Raw genomic sequence first — 6,000 nt, forward strand, 5'->3', positions numbered from 1 at the left:
TCTCAGCATTATTGCCCAACAGGAGGTGGTAAAGGAAACCATAAATCTCTACGTGGAACCTGGTTGTTCAGATGAGCAAAAACAGTATAAACAATATGATGTGCTTGTCCATGACGTCCAAGCAACTCGCTCGCAGAGATGTGAAGAGGTATGTCAGGTTCTTTACAGAACTTCAGCAAAGCATGGCATCTTGGGTCACAAACTCTCCATAAAAAAAGCCAACTGGTTGTTTAGGGCACAACCAAGGAAAAAGCTTTTTCTGTTCTACTATTACAAACATCAACATGTGGAGTTTTCTAAACTTTACCGGGACATGACCCATAACCATGTACTTTGGTTGGACTAGAGTAGACTTAACTAAATGACTCCTCTCGGGTCTTATGTAAAACAAGATGAATAAGAGGAAACGCATCTCAAGCCATCTGTTAAGAGTGGTGGAGGACCAGTGATACTGTGGATGTGTCTCTTTTGTAGGTCATGGTACACCAGACCCAAATTAAACCTTCTCCCAAGACCATTTCTGGTCATTTAAAAAATATTGCAGCACTCCTGTTTGATGTAAAGTGAGAAAGTTTAAAGGTGATGTAAGGTGAGACAGTTTAAAAAACTAATAGGACAGAGAAAAAAATACGGGGTTGAGTAGTAACATAAAGTACAATACAGTGGGATGTAATAATGGTTAAGACGTTGAGTTGCAAAATGAACTTAAACAGAATTATATGTTTTCTGATCTTTTTAATGTGTCACAACATCTAATGGTACATTTGTAAGATATTCAGTTCAATTTATTTAAATTGCATCAATTCACAACAAATGTTGTCTCAAGGCAAAAGTAAATTTAATCCAATCATACTGTTAGGTTCAAAGTCGTCAGCATTCACTCCTCCTGGACAACATGCAGCCAGTGCTGCACATGTCCATAAAATAAAATAAATAAAAACATGAAGTAAGCAACAAAATCCCATATCTAAAGTAAAACTAATAAAATGGGAGCAGTTATCAGAATAAAATATACAAAAGCAATAACTATAAATAAACTCAATCTGATAGTTCTGCGCAATTGGAATTAAAATCCAAGTTAAAAAGAGGAGTCTTTAAAGGTGTTTTAAAATTACTTCTATAAGATGAAATAGACTGCTTATAGTTTGTAGCATGGCTATGTGTAGGAGAGAGACAAGGTTAAATGAAACTTCCTTGTAAATTAATGTTGATAAAAACCTTAATCAACTATAAACATTTAAATTTAATAGGATATCCTAGGGGTGCCAGATGTTTATATTGTAAGGCTCTGTTACCAGGGTTGCCAATAAATTTGGAGGGTGCAGTAGCGTAAAAGTGAAAGAAAGAGGCATAGGGGTCAAGATAACTACATCAATTACACATTTCACCAAAGGGTAAATAAACATTATGTTGAAAAGCCTCTAGGCAGCTTGAAGATGTAAAGAGAGGAGTGTCTGGTATGTTGAAGCTGAGTCTGTGCCAAGGTGGCAGTAAAAAGAGAAAATTGTTCCACTGAGCACCAAGTGAGCCTCTAAGAACTTCTAAAGGGCTATGTAACTGGTTGCAAGGAATCCTGTATTAAATCTTTATGGGAAACAACATTAGTATTTTCCATCTATTATTTAAAATGTAATGAGAAGCATATAAGGACACAATTTTTTCATATGATATGATGTATTCTGTATTTTATACAGAATCCAGTTTAGAGGGTAAATGCTTTCAAATTGCATCACTATTATCTCAACTTGAGGAGCAAAAAAATACCCACGATTACACCAGCTATGAATATATTCTGTACAACAATCAGAAATTTGAGAATGTCCCCGAATGAAAACAAAACTAGCAAATCCATATCCTTAAATACAAACTCAATTACATTGACCCCACAGAGGTCTGATCACACCTCATACTGATGAGGCTGTGTGTTGAGTTGTGATACAAAGTAAAAGGAAAGATGGAATGCTCTTTTAGTTTCATTCTCTTTTCTCTGTAAACCAGAAAATGGTTCAGTGAAACACAAACTAGATAAACAAGGAAGCCAGGAGAGCTGAAGGAAAATTAATAAACTATGAAAAGTACCTAATTACAAAACAAGTTAAGGAAGGTATCAATATTTCAGGTGGCTTCCAGTTTGTCACAGTTATGCTTTATATTAAATGTTTTGTGGCGCTGGTCTAAATACTTGAGAAGTTCAATTCTAGTGGTAAAATAAAACAAAAAACCATATTTTCAATATGGTACCTTCATTGAACATTGTTTCCATTAAAATTAATGTCTAACCTGTGCATTCAGTGTTTTTTCCTAGAAGTCTTAATAATTTTGTGTTATAAAATCAAGAAGTTGTGCAGTTTAATAATTAGACCTATCTACAAAAGCATTTCAGTTTTCAAGCATCTCAGTATGGGGTTGTTAAACATTCCTTCTGTGTTGTTTATTCAACTCCTTCCAAGTGTTTTCAGGAGGCTAAAGGTAACCTTCTGCTCATAACATAACTTGACAGGTGGGTTGAAAACAGACAACATGAAGAATGGAGGCCCTCCACATACATCTGATAAGCAATTTGGACATGCGCATTCTGTCTCTGTCTAGTCTCAGTCTCCTCACTTCACTGAAACATGCAATACTTTCTTCATAGCTCCAACTGACTGCAACAGGAAGATGCAATGAGTAATGTTAAAATGTGTGAATTGCGGTTTTTCCTTTTAAGGAACGTCTCGCTTCTATCTCACTCTTGTCATGCCTTCAAAAAGATAGTAAATTATACCGTATGTTCCAAAGAACTATAAGTAAACACATTTGCTTGTGTTCTATGAACGATAAGTGAGCTGAATAATTTTCTAAGAAACAGCTATCACAAGGAAACTTGACTGTGCTGAAGGAAACCTGAAAATGCTGGTTGCATATTAAAAGTAAAAGTTGGGTATCTGTCTGCATTAAGCTGTTAGTTTTTGCTATAATATGGAAATTTGTAGCACCAGGTTAGCAAGTTAGTAAGTTAGTAAGTATACTTTTAAGAACAACTCAGTAAGCTATAGATGTCACTGCTACTTGAATGTATTGTATTTATATTGTCAAGAAACTCAAAAAACACAAAAAGCATAGGCCATCTTTTACCCTAAACATTTGAATCTTGTTTGTTAATTTATATATATAGCAAATACTCATACTCATCGTCTTCTGCTTATCAGGGACCGGGTCTCGGGGGCAGCAGACTAAGTAGAGACGCCCAGGCTTCCGTCTCCCCAGACACCTTCTCCAGCTCCTCTGGGGAAGCCCAAGGCGTTCCCAGGCCAGCCGAGAGACATAGTCCCTCCAACATGTCCTGGGCTCAACTCTTTCTTCACCACAACAGACCAGCACAGCATCCTCATTACTGCGGCGGCTGCACCAATCCATCTGTCGATCTCCCGCTCCATTCTCCCCTCACTTGTAAACAAGACCCCGAGATACTTGAACTCCTCCACTTGAGGCAGGAACCTCCTTCCAACTCGGAGAGGGCAAGCCACCCTTTTCCGGTCGAGAACCACGGCCTTGGACTTGAAGGAGCTGATTCTCATCCCAGCCTCCTCACACTCGGCTGTGAACCGCCCCAGTGGATGCTGTATGTCTTGGCTAGAGGGGGCCAGCAGGGCCACATCATCTGCAAAAAGTAGAGATGACATCCACTGGTTCTCAGCATGACCTCCTGGTCTGGTTTCTGCCTGGAAATCCTGTCCTTAAAATTTATGAACAGGAACAAAACTCTGGCTCATATTCTATTTCAATTCAGTTTAGTTCAGTTCAGTTTATTTTAATTGTGCCAATTCAACAGTATGATCTTAAGGCAATTTCCCCAACAAACCTTTCCAGTTCTTGTCCAGTTATTTAAAATCCCATTCAGTTCAAATTTGGCGAAGAAGTTCTTTTTGTGGAAAATAAGAACAAAGAGAACACCGAGCTAATGGCAACAACAAGTAGGTCAAAATCTGGAAACATCCTGAAAACAAACAAAGCTCAGCAAAGATAAAGTAAGCCAGGAGAAATTTCTATTGAAAATATAAACAGAGAGCTTGCAAGGTTAATGGCAATAGCAACTCAATTAATGGCTTCATCCAGGGAAAAGAATCAAATAACAGAGGAGTACGAGGCCAGGGGTACGTTCTATGGGAAACAAAAAAAAACAAAGAGAGTGAACAAAGTTACTAGTAGCAGTAAGTCAGGTGATGGCTTCATCCTGGAAAAGGGCATAAGCTAAACACAAAAGTAAAGCACCAGGGATACTTTCTATAAGAAAGAAAAAGAAAAAAGGCAGCAAGCTAATTGCAGCATAGGAACATCAGTGTTTTCCTCCTCTAAAGAAACAAACTAAACACAGAAGCACTTGCCCAGGAGTCCTTTCTACGGGAATGAAAAACAAAGACAGTCCCCAAAGGTAATAGCTAAAACAGCTTAATTAAAAGCTTTGTTCAAGAAAGAAACACAGCTTAAAGCACAAACACTGAGTTCTTTATATGGGAATGGTTTTCTATAAAATGTTGCCTTCAAATACATATTACTTTTTAAAAAATAAGAAATGTTTTCACTCTAGATGGAACTGTCTCAATAAAGTAATTCTCATTCACAGACACTGAAGATGTTCTGGAGAACATGTATGAATAACTCTCAGTTGGGGTAGTTGTGTGGACACTGCTGTGTTTTGGTCAAAGCTTGTCAAGAATGACAAATGACTCTGTGGACTCATTCTGTTAATGTCTATAGCACATGTGTCTGAACACATCCCAAATACTGATGCGGACGTGGAAAACAACACAGAGGTCAGGAGAAAAGAGAATGATACAGCATTTTTTTAACCAACGTGCACTTTTAAGCATTTGCAGTAAATGTTTCAGAGCATTTACTCATACTTTGTATCCTCCCATTGTCAGTGTTCCAGAGATACTAGCTGGCCAAAAGAGGTCAAGACTTTCAGACATCATCGGATCCACTTTCAGAAAAAGAAAAAGAAAGTTTATATAGAGGAAAGAGGATGCCTGTTCAAGTTCAAACATGAGTTAACATGTCTGGACCTGCCCAATTTAGCTGAAAAATGAAGGTTTTCCTTCCGTTTGACATTTTCAAACTGGCATTCTGAAATTCACAAAGTGAAATTCTTTATTATTTGATGGAGGTTGCTGTGGAAGGATGTGGTGCCAAAGACGTTTTAAAGGACTAGTCAGAGCTTATACTGTATTACCATAGGATTAGAACAAATTTCACCAATTCTTGGTGAAATTTGTTCCAGTATGTGCAGTCAGCCAGGCCTGCCATTTGCCCAACTATTCTGTTTGTTGTGTTCATGGAAAGCATCTCAACCTGGGCCCCATGGTTTCATCTCCTCTTTTTGTGAATGATGTGGTTCTGTTGTGATCTTCAACCCATGACCTTTAGCATGCAGTGGAGCAGTTTGCAGCCACATGTGAAGCAGCCAGAATCGTATAAGGAGATGGCTCTCAGCTGGGAAAATGAGGGCTGCTCTCCTTGGGGCAATGGTAAATCTCTGCCTCAAGAGGAGGACTTCAGGTTTCCTGCTGTGTTGTTTAGGAGTGATGGTAGAATGGGGTGCGAGGTGGCAAGATGGATTGGGGCCTCAGCTACAGTAATGTTGCTACTGCTCTAATCTATGAGAGTGAAGAATGAACTTTTTAATGTCACTAGGGTGCATGGGGGTGGTAAGATGACTTCCTCTAACTAACATTAATGACTTGTTATGCAAATGTCTCCAGCTCCATCACTTTAGTTTTTGACAGCAAAGACAGGCAGCAAATAAGTCATGGAGGAACTAACCACCTGGCAATTTATTTGCAATGCACAAAACAAACTGCTAACCTAAAAATTGGGGTTTTGCTGTTGAATAGTTTGAAAGAAAAACATAGTCAAAATTGGGACCCAAATTGTATGTTGGAGAATAAATCAAAAGTAGTCTCAATGGCCCAACTAGGCTTTACTGATTCTTTTTCACAGGATGAAAAAAGAAAATGTTCG

This window comes from Girardinichthys multiradiatus, chromosome 13 (genome assembly GCF_021462225.1).
Source record: "Girardinichthys multiradiatus isolate DD_20200921_A chromosome 13, DD_fGirMul_XY1, whole genome shotgun sequence".
NCBI lineage: Eukaryota > Metazoa > Chordata > Actinopteri > Cyprinodontiformes > Goodeidae > Girardinichthys > Girardinichthys multiradiatus.